Genomic DNA, 18,947 nt, shown 5'->3' with positions numbered 1-18,947 from the left:
AATGCACCTTTCCAATGGCCTTCTCAATGTCAGGATGCATTCACTTATCTGAAACATGCACTCACAAACCCTCCAGTGGTTTCTTTCCCTGACTTTACTGTGCCATTCTCCCTCTACACAGATGCTTCAGGCTCTGCAATTGGTGCTGTGCTTGCTCAGAGGCAAGGGGATCAAGAAAAAGTGGTTGCTTATGCTAGTCATGTTCTCACAAAAGCAGAAAGAAAATGGTCAACATATGACAGAGAACTCTGGGCCATTGTCTGGGCCGTGCGACATTTTCGCCACTACCTTTACAAACAGCCCTTTGTTATTGTAACTGATCACAAACCTCTCCTGGGTCTCAGGAAAATACCCATTGACAATGACAGAACTGGTCGCCGTGCACGCTGGGCCCTTGAACTTGATCCTTTTGAATGGACTGTAATTTACAAGGATGGCCACAGTCACCTCAATGCAGATGCAATGTCACGTCGCCCTGCTGACATCAGACCAACTGAGCAGAGCACCTCCTCCAGTGCTTTTGGTAATCCGCACTCTGACAAGAGACATTCTAATCTGAGTCCTGTGAGTCTGTCTAGTCCGGTCAGTTTTGTACATCACAGCCTCTGCAGTACTGATACAAAGCCAGTTTGCTGTAACCTGACTGGACCACAATCTCCTCCGACCTCCTCACAGTGTGTTCAACAGTCTGTCTCCTCCACATTTGTGCTGCAGTTCCCTGAAGAGGATTTTAAAAAGGAACAACAGCGAGACCCCGTACTGTTAGAGGTTATTAGCTGGACAGTTAAGGGACAGAAACCCCCATACTGGCGCATGAAAAAACGCACACTTGTTGAGAAAGCATTTTGGCAAGAATTCCACAGACTTACTTTTCATAATGGTGTGCTCTGCCGTAAAGTTTTCAACCCATCCACAACATCAGTGCTCCATCAACTGATTGTCCCTCATGCTTTGAAAGACACTGTTCTTCAGATGCTGCATGGAAATCCTGTAACTGGTCATTCATCTGCTGATAAGGTCCTGAAACGTGCTCAACAGCTGTGCTACTGGCCCTTTATGTCACGTGACATCAAGATGTGGTGCAAGCAATGTACTCCATGTGACGCCAGACGGAGTCCCACACCTTATCAGAGAGCTCCAATGAAAACAATTGTTGCTACTGAGCCATTCCAAAAGGTCGCAGCTGACATACTTGAGCTCCCCATCACGAGTCGTGGCAACAGGTATGTGCTTGTTGTCCAAGATTATTTCTCCAAGTATGTCAACCTCTATGCCATTCCAGACCAGCGCGCCATAACAGTAGCGAAATGTCTGTTTGAAAACTTCATCTGTGAGCATGGTATTCCGGAAATGCTTCACACTGATCAGGGACGTCAGTTTGAATCTGACCTGATGAAACATCTGTGTGACCTGCTGTGCGTGCAGAAAACACGAACCAGCCCATATCATCCTCAGTGTGACGGCATGATTGAGAGGTTCAACAGGACACTTATTGATCAGTTAGCCAAGACACTTCTTCAGCAGTCTGGGGAATGGGATGACTGCCTCAACCAAGTTGCTTTGGCTTACAATACCAACCCACACTCTACAACAGGATTCACACCATTCTTCCTCACACATGGTCATGAAGCCAGGATGCCTGTCAACATGCTGTTACCTAACAACACACCATCTTTGTCTATTACGGGTTCTCCTGCTGACTATGTTGCACAATTGACACAGAAACTTCAGTCCGCTTTCAGTTCTACTGCATGGAACAGAGATTATGCCCACAATCAGCAGAAACGACAGTATGACAAGAGTGTTAAGCACACTCCCTATGTTCCGGGAGACCTTGTCTGGTTAAATGACCCCACTACAGCAAAACAAAAACTTGCTCCTCACTGGAAAGGCCCTTTGAAATATTAGAGTGCCTAGGATCTGATGTGGATTCTCCTGGAGTGACATACAGGATTCACTATCTCCTGGATCAGTCTGATAAGTCCCAGATTGTCCACTACAACCGTCTCAGACCCTACTATGCTCCTGTGCCAGATTGTGGACATGAGACACCTACACGTGACTTTTTGCAGTCTCAACTCCCTCATTTGACTGCATTATCAGGTGCTTTGCCCTTTAAGCCTTTAAAGTTTGCAGCCACGAGGAGTTACACCTTATCTGGCCAGGGCAATACTCCCTCATTAGTCCCTCCCACTGGCCATCCACAACCCCGACCACAGCCCCAATCCCGCTCTCCTCTGACTCAGTCTTGCTCAGCTCCCTCCTTTGGCCCAGTAAGCCAGTTTGACACTGTCCCCTCCACTCCTCAGGCGTCTGGTTCTTTGCTACGCCCTGGGAAACGTTCAGTTAGACCTCCAAGATTCCTTAAGGACTATGTTCTGAACTGATACAGTTGGTTTATTGCTGTGGTGAATGTTACTTGTTTATTTGATGGGAAACGGGGACGTTTCTTTTGTGGGTGGGGGAGGAAATGTAAGGTTTAGAAGTGGAGGTCATATTTCATGTTGGAAAGTTGTAATGTTTAGAATTTAATATGATTTATATTTGAGTTAATATACTAGAAGTATATTTACAATGTTTAGTCAGTTAATTATTTACACCTTTATGTGTTTACATATTTAATGCAGTAAGGATATTCTGCTGAATCTGCCTATCTGATTCACTCACGTTTATCTCAGTCTAAGTCCTTGCTTCTGATTGGTTAGTGATGTCACGTGAAAGGCCGTGTGGAAGGAAGTGTTGTTGTTGTGACGGTGTTCAGTAAAAGTGCCGCTTGACTGAAGTCTTCTGTCTCCATTCTGCTGTTCATTATTATAAAGAGTGATCTACCACCACATAACGAACCCTCACGTTACACACATAAAGAGAGAAGCTGGTGGCAACGGCAGGTTTTAATCAGGAACAAGATGCCTGTAATGAGATCACTATTTCCTTGCATGCAGATTGATGTCATGTGAAGTTTTGTACTGCAATGAGACTTGAGGAGAGAGCGCAAGTCGGGCATTCACACGCGCGCAAACAAGCGCAACGCACATTAGCACGCACACGTAAATACACGGACACACGCACACGGAACTTGGGCATCCGTTTTCAGTTTCAAAGTCAAGCGCACGGCTCGGCCAGTAAAGGGCCTCATTCATTCCGCTTGGCAAAATGTACACATTTAGACTCCAACTGACATGAAGAAATAACATACACGGGGAAAAACAACAAAGAGAGCTTTTGGGAAAAGCTATAAGGGGGGAAAACAGGACAGGATGTGGTAAATATTTTGCATTAAACCTCATGTAAATGTATAAGCCATATATGTCATATTTAATCTGCGATCGCATATGTGCGCATGCTTGTACTACTTATTTTGTGTGCGCGAGTCAAACTGAGCGAGGTCCAAACAGAGTTGTCGGAAAAACCTAACAGAGTGCCAATAAGCGCATGCAAATGAGCGCGCGGCCTACCCCCCAACATATGTGTCCAATGAAAGGTGAATGGCCCTCCTGTCTATACTTTCCTCACAATCAGCCATGATGTCACCATGAACCCTCTCTGAACCGACCTCTGTCAAAAAAACATTTCGCTCTCTCCCTCTCCTTCGCTTCTCATTTTCCACCTTTCCCTATTGCACTCACCAGGCTGCCTCCCTCCAGTCCGAATTCTTTTGGTGAAGCCACATTTTTTTCTTTCTTCTTCTCATTCGCTTCTTTCCCTTCACTCCCCCCCCCTCCAACTCTCTCTCACTCTCGCTCCCTTTCGTTTTCGGATCTGAGCGCATATCTGTCCGTGGCTCTCTCACTCTAATCGAATCACCACAAGCGAAGCCCACTGCCAAAAGTACCAGGATGTTCTGATTAAGATACTTTGTTTAAAAGGCGCTAAGAGAAAGAAAGCAATGGCCGAAAAATACGACTAAAAAACAGCCAGAAGTCAGGGAAGGTAGTCAATAAAAGACAGAAAGAGAGAAGGTGGAGAAAGAGAGGAAGCAGAGAGGGGCTGGAGGGGGCAGTGGGAGAAGCTGCATGATCCACATATGGAAGCAATTCTGTAATTGTGGCAAATCTTTGTGCTCCAGAGGAAAGGTCCCCTTCTCAATGTCTTCTCCATAGCAAATAAAACTGCCATACAGTGAAAAAATAATGACTTTGAAACAATGTTCAAAGAGATTGCTCTTATATTTGACAAATAATTAGCATACAATTAAATGCAAAGTAACTAATTGGATTAACACAATAGTATGCTCAAAAATTTACCTAGTTAAAAATCGACTTTCCCTCATGCCATCCAAGATGTAGATGAGTTTGTTTCTTCAGATTTAAGAAATTTAACCTTACATCACTTGCTGACCAATGGATCCTCTGCAGTGAATGGGTGCCGTCAGAATGAGAGTCTGATACAAACATCACAGTGGTCCACAAGTAATCCACACCACTCCAGTCCATCAATTAATGTCTTGTGAAGTGAAAAGCTGCATGTTTTTTTAAAAACAAATGTATCATAAATACGTTTTAACTTTAAATCATTCATAATCCATTATTATGCTTCCTCCAGTAAAACATTCATGTCCTGTTGTCCTCTCACATCAAATCCACCGACATTTTTGTTTAGAACTGTTTTGGATCAGTTGATGTTTTGATCAGTGCATATTTCTCTCTTGATTCAGAAAAGATTACTTTTGTATTCTTCAGCGAAGAAATTAATATTGAGTGAGGACTCATATTTTAGCTGGAAGCAACAGTTTGAAGTTAAAAACGTCTTGATGGATTTGTTTCTTACAAATAAGCAACTTTTTTTGACAAGAACATAACCAATGGATTGGAGTTGTGTAGGTAACTTGTGGATTATTGTGATGTCTTTATCAACTGTTTGGACTCTGACGGCACCCATTCACTGCAGAGGATCCATTAGTGAGCAAGTGATGTAATACTACATTTTGAAGTAGAAATACTAAATAATATGTTCTTGTAAAATGTACTCCATTAAACTTTGTTTTTGTTTTTTTTGCTTGCATGGCAAAATAGCAAAAAATGGCTGCACTCTTTAACTTATAAAACATGACAGGTAAAAGTAAAAGTAGCATCTAAGCTTTGCACTATATATGCTCTTCACCATACTAGTGCCCTTTGCCAAACAGGGAGCTTGGTATAAACTTGTTAAATTGCTCATTAGCCTCAGAGAATCTGGCATGACTTCACATACAGTGATCTTTCAATAAAAGAGCAAAAAAGTTTGAGCAGGTAAGTGTTGGTGGGCAGGAGAGTGCAACAGAAAGATGACAGACGCTGATGGCTGTCTGCCTAGCCCGAGGCACAAGGTGTTTCTACTGTGTGCATTTTGGCAGCAGCCCCTGTTCAGTTCCCAAACACTGCCGCTCTCCCTCTGTAATTATCGGCATGCCCTGCCATAACATGTTCCTCTGTGCGTGAGTTGCCCACAGTCATGGGTTCATAGCTGTGGAACAGAGCTCCAAATTTAACACAGCCAATTAACCCTGGCAACTGTCAAAACACCACCGAAACAGGGTTTACAGAAGGCGCCACATTTTCTTCTAATTATTTCTATTTTGAAATGCATCATCTCAATCAACGTGTCAATCGCACAAGCTGTAATCAAGCTTTTTTTATGGATTCAGAAAAAAAGAAATGCGAGCTAGAATATTCGTGGCTGACTTTGACAGAGCTTCTTCTTGATGTACAAATAAAGGCATTGAAAGAAGGTTTATGATATGTTGCATTGTTTGGATATTATGACATAGAAGCATATTTTAGCTTCTCCTGTTGCCTGTTACACTGCTTTACTTTCACATTTACAAGGCACATTTTATTAATGGAGAGAAGGGAATATAATATCTTAAGGACTGAAAAAAAAAAAACAGAATACAGGGTTTGATCCATTGGTGTGGCCTAATGCTAAATTAAGATGCAGAGTTTAAGAGCCACTTCTTGCATTGAAGCTACATCTAGTGGTCAACATTGGAAGTACAACATAAGCCCTCAATATTCCTCAAGTTCAGTGAGTAAGAAAGTGCTATAAACAAGAAGACTTTGATAAATATTAAGTTGTCATTATTATTATTATACACTATGCATGAGAATACTGTGTTTTTTGCTGTTATTTCTTTACAGTGTATAAGAGTTATTGCTACACTTTATAAAGCACTGACAAACTAAATATCAAGTTTATGGTCAAAACAATACATATTCCAAATGCAAGACAACACACGTATTTAGTACGAGGTTTAGGCTTTTCAACCATTTAAATTAATTAATGATTATATTTCACAAAATATTATATATTTTTTGCCAAAAAACTAGGCTACATTATTATATTTTGTCAAATAAAACTGTGTCATTAATATATTTTACATTAATACTTCGAATTTTGTTTTTTAAACCACCACAGTGGCAAATAACTTTTAAAGGGATAGTTCACCTGAAAATTAAAATTATCTCATGATTCACTCTCCCTCAAGCCATACAAGATGTATATGACTTTCTTCTTTCAAATGAATACAGTCAAAAAAATGTCCTGGCTCTTTCAAGCTATAATGGCAGTGAATGGTGGTGGAGATTTTGAAGCCCGTAAAAGGGCATCCATCCATGTAAAAAAGTACTACACACATCTCTGGGGGGTTAATAAAGGCCTTCTAAAGTGAAGTGATGCATTTGTGTATGAAAAATATCCATATTCAAAACTTTAAAAACTGTAATTTCTAAACTGTCATATGCGCAATCACAAGGGTGATGTTCAAGGGGATGACGTAGGACAAAAGCGTAGTGTAAGCTTCAGTGAAAAGGGACAAATATGGAAGTGCAGAGGAGAGAGCAAAACAAAACACCAGTCATGAATTCGAACTAAAAAACAAGGGTTTGTAAAGAAAAATGTTGGCCAAGAGGAAACTGGTTTTCCATTGCTGTAAATAAAACTTGGTTCTCACAAGATTAGCATATTCTCACTGGAGCTTATGCTATGCCTGCATCCTATGTCATCCATTGGAAATCCACTCTCTTTCTGATTGCAAGACAGTTACAGGAAGCTAGAGATTACAGTTTATAAAGTTTTAAATATAGGTATTTTTCTTACACAAACGCATCACTTTGCTTCAGAAGGCCTTTATTAAAGGGTAAGTTCACTCAAAAATTAAAATTAGCCTGGGTTTTACTCACCCTCGAGCCTTCCTATGTGTATATGATTTTTTCTTTCAGACAAATCCAATCAGAGTTATATTAAAAATTGTCCTGGCTATTCCAAGCGTTTTCATTTCAGAGGGGTGGGTGTTTCTCTTTAACAGTCAAAAACATGTTAAATAAAGCGCGTGCATCCATAATAAAACTTGTATTTGCATCCAAACAGAAGGCACTCTGGCAATTTTCCAGGATTTTCCAATGGGGCTATATACACCTACTGTAGGATGGCTGAGGGGGACTAAATCATGGTCTAATTTTTATTTTTGGGTAAACTATCCCTTTAATTGTGCCCCACCCTTTGAAAAGCAAGCAATTGTCCACAGAGATTTAATTTATTAAACAACAACAATAATAATAAATCATATCACTTTATACTTTTCTATATTTAGTTTTAACATTATGAAAGTTTTCAGGATCAACTAAAGGCAATTTCTTAATTTTCCTCAGGTGAGGCAAATACATACATTTTTGTCTGTGTTTGTAGTTCAGAAAAATTCAAACAGTGTACAATGTACTACTGCAATGTTTATACTGTCATTATGGTTGAAAGAAAAGGAGGAATGTTTTATTGTTTGTTTGTCAGAGTTGCTTATGTGTTGTTTTGTTATTGGCTGTTTTTCATCAATACATTTTTCCCACTCACTTTTATGGAGGCCCACTCACTCAACCTTTTCTGGCCTTGCCCCTGCAGTAGCATTGATCAAATTTGAATTCAAGTGCAGAAAACAGCGATGTGCGATATTTACCACAAGAGGACGCTGTTTTACACTTCATTCAGTTTAAATGGGCTATTGTTTACAAATTACAATTCCAGAAAACTTGTTTGTAACACAGCAACACAAAAACATGCTTGCATTAAAACAAAACCAACTACTAAGAAACTTTTAAAAAAGAAAAAGAAGAAAAAAATCACTCAATGTTATATGTGTGTGTATATATATATATATATATATATATATATATATATATATATATATATATATTGTATACAGAGAGAGGACTGGTGGTCAATGAGAAGTGTGGCTCAAGACACTGGGTTAAAATTAATGAAGTATAATGTAGAATTTTAGTAAAATAATAATTATAATAATGTGGACTTTTGGATCAAATTACCCCACTCATACCATTTTTAACAAAGTTCTATCACCAGCAGTTTAGAACTAACATTATACCTTCATATTATAGCTTCCTAAAGCAAAAAAAAAACAAAAAAAAAAACGTGTGATATTTGATTGTAATTGTACAATTATACATAAACTAGATAATAAAGTTTGTTTTCAAACTTTAAGTTGGCTTGAAAAAGCCTGGCCAGAAAGTTAGAAAAATGTAGAAAGTTTGAAAAGCTTAAAAAGTTTTAAAAATGTAAAAGTTTGAAAAGTTAAGAAGTTTAAAAAAGAAAGTGATTAACATATTATTAGCATTATAAGCAAGTGACTACCATGTCGTTAGCATGATTAGCAAAGTTGTTAACATGTTTCTAGCATGTTGAGAGCATGATTTTAGCATGATTAGCATTTTGCTAGCATGTTTCTAGCATGTGACTAGCATGTTTCTAGCATGATTAGCATGTTGCTAGCATGTCACTAACATTTTGCTAGCATGATTAGCATGTTGCTAGCATGTTTGTAGCATGATTAGAATGTTGCTAACATGTCTCTAGCATGATTAGCATGTTGCTAGTATGTCGCTAACATTTTGCTAGCATGATTAGCATGTTGCTAGCATGTTTGTAGCATGATTAGCATGTTATTAACATTTTAGTAGCATGATTAGCATGTGGCTAGCATGTCTCTACCATGATTTTCATGTTGCTAGCATTTTATTAACATGATTAGCAAGTGACTAGCATGTCGTTAGCATGTTTGTAGCATGATTAGCATTTTGCTAGCATTTTGCTAGCATGATTAGCATGTTGCTAGCATTCCACTAGCATGTTTGTAGAATGATTAGCATGTTGTTAACATTTCGCTAGCATTTTGTTAGCATTATTAGCATGTTGCTAATATGTTTGTAGCATGATTAGCATGTTGCTAGCATGTCGCTAGCATGTTTGTAGCATTATTAGCATTTTGCTAACATGTTTCTAGTATGATTAGCATGTTGCTAGCATGTTGCTAGCATTTTTGTAGCATGATTAGCATGTTGTTAGCATGTAACTAACATTTTGCTAGCATGATTAGCATGTTGCTAGCATGTTTCTAGCATGATTAGCATGTTTGCTAGCATGTTTCTAGCATGATTAGCATGTGGTTAGCATGTTGTTAGCATGTTTCTAGCATGATTAGCATGTTGCTAGCATGTTTCTAGCATGATTAGCATTTTGCTAGCATGTTTCTAGCATGATTAGCATGTGGTTAGCATGTTGTTAGCATGTTTCTAGCATGATTAGCATGTTGCTAGCATGTCGCTAGCATGTTTGTAGCATTATTAGCATTTTGCGAACATGTTTCTAGGATGATTAGCATGTTGCTAGCATGTTTGTAGCATTTTTGTAGCATGATTAGCATGTTGTTAGCATGTAACTAACATTTTGCTAGCATGATTAGCATGTTGCTAACATGTTTCTAGCATGATTAGCATGTTGCTAGCATGTTTCTAGCATGATTAGCATGTGGTTAGCATGTTGTTAGCATGTTTCTAGCATGATTAGCATGTTGCTAGCATGTAGCTAACATTTTGCTAGCATGATTAGCATGTTGCTAGCATGTTTGTAGCATGATTAGCATGTTGCTAACATGTTTCTAGCATGATTAGCATGTGGCTAGCATGTCTCTAGCATGTTGTTAGCATGTTTCTAGCATGATTAGCATGTTGCTAGCATGTCGCTAACATTTTGCTAGCATGATTAGCATGTTGTTAGCATGTTGCTAGCATGTTTCTAGCATGATTAGCATGTTGTTAGCATGTTTCTAGCATGATTAGCATGTGGTTAGCATGTTGTTAGCATGTTTCTAGCATGATTAGCATGTTGCTAGCATGTCGCTAACATTTTGCTAGCATGATTAGCATGTTGCTAGCATGTTTGTAGCATGATTAGCATGTTGCTAACATGTTTCTAGCATGATTAGCATGTGGCTAGCATGTCTCTAGCATGTTGTTAGCATGTTTCTAGCATGATTAGCATGTTGCTAGCATGTCGCTAACATTTTGCTAGCATGATTAGCATGTTGCTAGCATGTTTGTAGCATGATTAGCATGTTGCTAACATGTTTCTAGCATGATTAGCATGTGGCTAGCATGTCTCTAGCATGTTGTTAGCATGTTTCTAGCATGATTAGCATGTTGCTAGCATGTCGCTAACATTTTGCTAGCATGATTAGCATGTTGTTAGCATGTTGCTAGCATGTTTCTAGCATGATTAGCATGTTGTTAACATTTTAGTAGCATGATTATCATGTGGCTAGCATGTCTCTAGCATGATTTTCATGTTGCTAGCAGTTTATTAACATGATTAGCAAGTGACTAGCATGTCGTTAGCATGTTTGTAGCATGATTAGCATGTTGCTAGTATGTCTCTAGCATGTTTTTAGAATGATTAGTATACAATTAGCATGTTGCTAGCATGATTAAAATGTGACTAGCATGTGGCTAGCATGGCTAGCAAGTGACTAACATGTTTCTATGATAATCGAGCTAAAACCAGTTGATTCAGTTAGAAACCAGCTAAGACCAGCTTGACAGTGGCCAAAACCACTTTAAACCATGTTAGAAGTATGTTTCTAGTCTGATTAGCAAGTTACTAGCATGTTATTAACATGTTTCTATGATAATCTAGTTAAAACCAGTTGATTCAGTAAAGAAAACCACCTAAAACCAGCTAAGACCAGCTAAAGCCAGCTTGACAGTGGCCAAAACCACTTTAAACCATGTTAGAAGTATGTTTCTAGTCTGATTATCAAGTTACTAACATGTTGTTAACATGTTTCTATGATAATCTAGCTAAAACCAGTTGATTCAGTAAAGAAAACCACCTTAAACCAGCTAAGACCAGCTAAAGCCAGCTTGACAGTGGCCAAAACCACTTTAAACCATGTTAGAAGTATGTTTCTAGACTGATTAGCAAATTACTAACATGTTGTTAATATGTTTTTGTGATAATCTAGCTAAAACCAGTTGATTCAGTAAAGAAAACCACCTTAAACCAGCTAAGACCAGCTAAAGCCAGCTTGACAGTGGCCAAAACCACTTTAAACCATGTTAGAAGTATGTTTCTAGTCTGATTAGCAAGTTACTAACATGGTATTAACATGTTTCTATGATAATCTAGCTAAAACCAGTTGATTCAGTAAAGAAAACCACCTAAAACCAGCTAAGACCAGCTAAGGCCAGCGTGACAGTGGCCAAAACCACTTTAAAACTTGTTAGAAGTATGTTTCTAGTCTGATTAGTGAGTAACTAGCATGTTGTTAGCATGTTTCTATGCGAATCTGGCAAAAACCAGCTAAAAACAGTGGATTCAGTAAAAACCAGCTAAAACCCAGCTAAGACCAGCGTGAGAGTGGTCAAAACCACTTAAAAACCAGTTTGGGAGACTAGCCAAAAAAACTGATCAGCTTAGGCTGGTTTTAGCTGTATTCTAAGTAGAGAGTTTTTAAGGTTTGCCCTGGTAGTAGACAGCTTAAATATATTATAAGCCTTATTTTTCAAAAGTTTGTACCCCCGCAATGAAAGTCTATGGGATTTAAGGTGGTTTTGGTAGTCTGGTTTACGAAAACCATAAGCAGAATCAGTTAGAAAAGATATAGCAACCCGAGTCAGACCAGTCTGAAGGTCTGACCCGAGTTTGGTGGTTCTAGCTTGAAAGCTCTAGGAGGAGATAGTGTTTAAAATTTGGCTCAGAAGAATAATAATAATAACTAGAATTAAAAGTTAGTGAACTAACTTTGATGTTGGCTTGGCCATCTTGGCCATGGAGCAAAAGAGCCAAAGTACTTGTGTGCCCAACATTGAGTTGCCCCGCTGCAAAATTAATACACATAATAATGCCATAAAAAATACACCTGCAACAGTCTTTTTCCATGCTCCCTTGCTGTTTTCTTTTTTTAATAAAAAGCCTGGGCTATGATAACAGCTATGACAGGGTTGTCTAGCTGGATGTGAAATAAGTCATGCCTATTTTTCTCGTGTATGTATTTCACAGTCCTGCCACCGTTGCGTTGTGGGCAACGACACACAAGATTACTGAAACAATGCATTTTAAATCAAGGAGATCATAAGGGGTCCAAGCACAATGGTTTGTATAGATGATGCAGTTACACACTGTTTAAAATTGTTTAATTTGTACTGTATGTTCATTCTATTTATTTATTTGTGCTATTTACATAATGTTTACTTTTTTTAAGTTTGTTTTTGTTAATGTAAAATAGCACTGCATAGTCTTCACTGTAAGATAAAATACACAATCAAACCAAAATGTATTCAGACACCTTCAACATTTCTCACATAATCACAGTTTATTTGCTGTAGTTTAGAAACTGGTAATAATATATGACAATAACTCAGAACAAATTCATCTTGATAATTTCGGATAACTTTGATAAAAAGATATGTAATGGAATCAACCAAAACTTCAGACTGTCAGTATGACAATATTTACACAACTATCAATACTTTGTTGAACAGTTACCAAGCAAGAAATGCTTAATTTGGTTCAGTCTGTGGTGTGAAAAGGTTGCATTAACAATTAAAGAAAGAAACACTTAAGCAAAACATGGGCAGGTCCTTAAATATTATTTTTTTAAATCAATTTCACTGGTAGCCTACTGTATGAAGAATTAGTGGGTATAATATTTCACAGATCACTATTTTGCCATACTCACTTACATAAATGAACTAGTGGCCTGCACCCACTAGTAAAACAATTCTATCTTATTTTTGGATTGACTTTGGATAAATTCTTGTACTACAAGGTAATTCAGTCAAGAGCAGTAAGTGATTTACTTTCATTTTCATACATTAAAGACTCTGACAGCAGAGCTAGTAAATTAGGCGCGGTCCCTTTAAGAGACAAACGCATCCATTATGATGATACACATCCGATTTGTTTTTTGCAAATCTTTACTTTCACTTAAGACATAACCACATACTTATTCGAACACACTTTCCAACACGGGTATTTCGACATATTTTGTATGTATTTGTTGTCGGTACAAAAGCAAGAAGACTTTGAGACGCGTCTCTGCTTGCTCCCTGAACAACACCGCGCTGCTGAATTGAGCTCTTTTGCTTTTCGCTCTTTTTTCTGTTTATTTAAACTGCGATTTGAATTTGTTCGTTCGGGTCCAGGAGGAAGTGAACGTCCTGAACGACAGCTCTGTTCAGTGTTGCTGTCCCTGTCCGCGATACGCGCGGCTCTCTCTCGTGCACACGCGCCATCAGCGGCTCAGTTTAGTTTCCCGCAGCTCGGGGCTGAAGCCAACTTGATGTGTTGAATGCTCGGAGCACGTTATAAAACGTATTCTTAAAATACACATTTCTGTTTTAATAAATGGTCATATTAAATCATAGCATAACACATAAGTAGGTACAAAAATAATCAGTGATGCATGCGACCCTTTTGGTCTCAGTGTAGCTCCCTGCTTTACCATGTTATGCAACGCTGAGCAATTGCTGCGACGTTAAGCCTGACAGAGAAATCTCACAAGCACATATAAACACTCATTTTCATATGTGTAATATATTCTTCTAATTGTTTTGTGCCGTTTCGCTGCAGTGTTTTAATGTGAAAGCCTGTAAATGTGTACTTCAAGTGTTCAGATAAATACATCGCGAGCTCATCTGTGACGTTCAGCATGATGATTCAGTTAGAAACCAGCTAAGACCAGCGTGACAGTGGCCAAAACTACTTTAAAACCATATAATATATTATTCTAATTGTTTTGTGCCGTTTCGCTGCAGTGTTTTAATGCGAAAGGCTGTAAATGTGTACTTCAAGTGTTCAGAGAAATACATGGCGAGCTCATCTGTGACGTTCAGCATGATGATTCAGTTAGAAACCAGCTAAGACCAGCGTGACAGTGGCCAAAACTACTTTAAAACCATATAATATATTATTCTAATTGTTTTGTGCCGTTTCGCTGCAGTGTTTTAATGCGAAAGGCTGTAAATTCTCTGTGGACTTCAAGTGTTCAGAGAAATACATCGCCAGCTCGCGAGCAGTTGGCTGCCGCGAATATATAATGTTATTACTTTAAACAGTTCAGAAACATCTGAATTTAGCTCTTGGTGTGTTCTAACGTGTGGATTGCGTGTAATCGCGTTTTTAAAAGGTCTTAAATAAGAATGAATTCGCTAGTTCTCGGCTCCGTGTAGACAGCCTGGGCTGAGCAGCAGTATTTTTAACCAGTTTAAAAGTGAAACGAAACCCGACTCCGCCCCTTAATGTCATTGCAACTGTAGGGGCGCAATTTTTTTATTTTTTTTTTACATTTAAAAATTAATAAAAAAAAAACTTTAAGTCTGATCACTCTGAAAAGATATAGCACACACCACCCCTCTATCCCGCAGGTGTCTGCCGAGTTTGGGGCTTGTGGCTTTAAAGCCCTAGGAGGAGTAGCGTTTAGAATTTTTTTCTCAGAAGAATAATAATAACTAGAATTAAAAGTTAGTGAACTAACTTTGATGTTGGCTTGGCCATCTTGGCCATGGAGCAAAAGAGCCAAAGTACTTGTGTGCCCAACATTGAGTTGCCCCGCTGCAAAATTAATACAAATAATAATGCCATAAAAAAAATACACCTGCAACAGTCTTTTTCCATGCTCCCTTGCTGTTTTCTTTTTTTAATAAAAAGCCTGGGCTATGATAACAGCTATGCCAGGGTTGTCTAGCTGGATGTGAAATAAGTCATGCCTATTTTTCTCGTGTATGTATTTCACAGTCCTGCCACCGTCACGTTGTGGGCAACGACACACAAGATAACTGAAACAATGCATTTTAAATCAAGGAGATCATAAGGGGTCCAAGCACAATGGTTTGTATAGATGATGGAGTTACACACTGTTTAAAATTGTTTAATTTGTACTGTATGTTCATTCTATTTATTTATTTGTGCTATTTACATAATGTTTACATTTTTTTAAGTTTGTTTATGTTAATTTAAAATAGCACTGCATAGTCTTCACTGTAAGATAAAATACACAATCAAACCAAAATGTATTCAGACACCTTCAACATTTCTCACATAATCACAGTTTATTTGCTGTAGTTTAGAAACTGGTAATAATATATGACAATAACTCAGAACAAATTCATATTGATAATTTCGGATAACTTTGATAAAAAGATATGTAATGGAATCAACCAAAACTTCAGACAGCTGTCAGTATGACAATATTTACACAACTATCAATACTTTGTTGAACAGTTACCAAGCAAGAAATGCTTAATTTGGTTCAGTCTGTGGTGTGAAAAGGTTGCATTAACAATTAAAGAAAGAAACACTTAAGCAAAACATGGGCAGGTCCTTAATTATTATTTTTTTTAATCAATTTCAGTGGTAGCCTACAGTATTAAGAATTTGTGGGTATAATATTTCACAGATCACTATTTTGCCATACTCACTTACATAAATGAACTAGTGGCCTGCACCCACTAGTAAAACAATTCTATCTGATTTTTGGATTGACTTTGGATAAATTCTTGTACTACAAGGTAAATCAGTCAAGAGCAGTGAGTGATTTACTTTCATTTTCATACATTAAAGACTCTGACAGCAGAGCTAGTAAATTAGGCGCGGTCCCTTTAAGAGACAAACGCATCCATTATGATCATACACATCCGATTTTTTTTTGCAACTCTTTACTTTCACTTAAGACATAACCACATACTTATTCGAACACACTTTCCAACACGGGTATTTCGACATATTTTGTATGTATTTGTTGTCGGTACAAAAGCAAGAAGACTTTGAGACGCGTCTCTGCTTGCCCTGAACAACACCGCGCTGCTGAATTGAGCTCTTTCGCTTTTCGCTCTTTTTTCTGTTTATTTAAACTGCGATTTGAATTTGTTCGTTCAGGTCCAGGAGGAAGTGAACGTCCTGAACGAGAGCTCGGTTCAGTGTTGACGCGCGGCTCTCTCTCGTGCACACGCGCCATCAGCTGCTCAGTCCAGTTTCCCGCAGTGCGGGGCTGAAGCGCGAGTTTACTGTGACGTTCCGCCTGATGATTCAGTTAGAAACCAGCTAAGACCAGCGTGACAGTGGACAAAACTACTTTAAAACCATTTAATATATTATTCAAATTGTTTTGTGCCGTTTCGCTGCAGTGTTTTAATGTGAAAGGCTGTAAATGTGTACTTCAAGTGTTCAGAGGAATACGTCGCGAGCTCGCTGTGATGTTCAGCCTGATGATTCAGTTAGAAACCAGCTAAGACCAGCGTGACAGTGGCCAAAACTACTTTAAAACCATTTAATATATTATTCTAATTGTTTTGTGCCGTTTCGCTGCAGTGTTTTAATGTGAAAGGCTGTAAATGTGTACTTCAAGTGTTCAGAGGAATACGTCGCGAGCTCGCTGTGATGTTCAGCCTGATGATTCAGTTAGAAACCAGCTAAGACCAGCGTGACAGTGGCCAAAACTACTTTAAAACCATTAAATATATTATTCTAATTGTTTTGTGCCGTTTCGCTGCAGTGTTTTAATGTGAAAGGCTGTAAATTCTCTGTGGACTTCAAGTGTTCAGAGAAATACATTGCCAGCTCGCGAGCAGTTGGCTGCCGCGAATATATCATGTTATTACTTTAAACAGTTCAGAAACATCTCAATTTAGCTCTTGGTGTGTTCTAACGTGTGGATTGCGTGCAATAGTGTTTTTAAAATGTCTTAAATAGGAATGAATTCGCTTGTTGTCGGCTCCGTGTAGACAGCCTGAGCTGAGCAGCAGTGATTCTTCTCTCGTCTGACTGCGCCCCTCCCCTAAATGTCATTGCAACTGTAGGGGCGCAATTTTTCTCAGACAATGTAAGTCTATGGGTAATGAATTTTGACATTTAAAAATTAATAAAAAAAAAACTTTAAGTCTGATCAGTCTGAAAAGATATAGCACACACCACCGCTCTATCCCACAGGTGTCTGCCGAGTTTGGGGCTTGTGGCTTTAAAGCCCTAGGAGGAGTAGCGTTCAGAATTTCTGTCAGAAAAATAATAATAAGAAAAAGAAGAAGTTTAAATAGCATTACAGTATGTTGGCTTGTTGCCAAGCCAACATAACTAGAATTAAAAGTTAGTGAACTAACTTTGATGTTGGCTTGGCCATCTTGGCCATGGAGCAAAAGAGCCAAAGTACTTGTGTGCCCAACATTGAGTTGCCCCGCTGCAAAATTAATACACATAATAATGCCATAAAAAAATACACCTGCAACAGTCTTTTTCCATGCTCCCTTGCTGTTTTCTTTTTTTAATAAAAAGCCTGGGCTATGATAACAGCTATGACAGGGTTGTCTAGCTGGATGTGAAATAAGTCATGCCTATTTTTCTCGTGTATGTATTTCACAGTCCTGCCACCGTTGCGTTGTGGGCAACGACACACAAGATTACTGAAACAATGCATTTTAAATCAAGGAGATCATAAGGGGTCCAAGCACAATGGTTTGTATAGATGATGCAGTTACACACTGTTTAAAATTGTTTAATTTGTACTGTATGTTCATTCTATTTATTTATTTGTGCTATTTACATAATGTTTACTTTTTTTAAGTTTGTTTTTGTTAATGTAAAATAGCACTGCATAGTCTTCACTGTAAGATAAAATACACAATCAAACCAAAATGTATTCAGACACCTTCAACATTTCTCACATAATCACAGTTTATTTGCTGTAGTTTAGAAACTGGTAATAATATATGACAATAACTCAGAACAAATTCATCTTGATAATTTCGGATAACTTTGATAAAAAGATATGTAATGGAATCAACCAAAACTTCAGACTGTCAGTATGACAATATTTACACAACTATCAATACTTTGTTGAACAGTTACCAAGCAAGAAATGCTTAATTTGGTTCAGTCTGTGGTGTGAAAAGGTTGCATTAACAATTAAAGAAAGAAACACTTAAGCAAAACATGGGCAGGTCCTTAATTATTATTTTTTTTAATCAATTTCACTGGTAGCCTACTGTATGAAGAATTAGTGGGTATAATATTTCACAGATCACTATTTTGCCATACTCACTTACATAAATGAACTAGTGGCCTGCACCCACTAGTAAAACAATTCTATCTTATTTTTGGATTGACTTTGGATAAATTCTTGTACTACAAGGTAATTCAGTCAAGAGCAGTGAGTGATTTACTTTCATTTTCATACATTAAAGACTCTGACAGCAGAGCTAGTAAATTAGGCGCGGTCCCTTTAAGAGACAAACGCATCCATTATGATGATACACATCCGATTTTTTTTTTTTTTTTGCAAATCTTTACTTTCACTTAAGACATAACCACATACTTATTCGAACACACTTTCCAACACGGGTATTTCGACATATTTTGTATGTATTTGTTGTCGGTACAAAAGCAAGAAGACTTTGAGACGCGTCTCTGCTTGCTCCCTGAACAACACCGCGCTGCTGAATTGAGCTCTTTTGCTTTTCGCTCTTTTTTCTGTTTATTTAAACTGCGATTTGAATTTGTTCGTTCAGGTCCAGGAGGAAGTGAACGTCCTGAACGACAGCTCTGTTCAGTGTTGCTGTCCCTGTCCGCGATACGCGCGGCTCTCTCTCGTGCACACGCGCCATCAGCTGCAGTTCAGTTTCCCGCAGCGCGGGGCTGAA

The sequence above is a fragment of the Carassius auratus genome, unplaced genomic scaffold (assembly GCF_003368295.1).
Source record: "Carassius auratus strain Wakin unplaced genomic scaffold, ASM336829v1 scaf_tig00005843, whole genome shotgun sequence".
NCBI lineage: Eukaryota > Metazoa > Chordata > Actinopteri > Cypriniformes > Cyprinidae > Carassius > Carassius auratus.
This window is presented reverse-complemented; position numbering follows the sequence as displayed.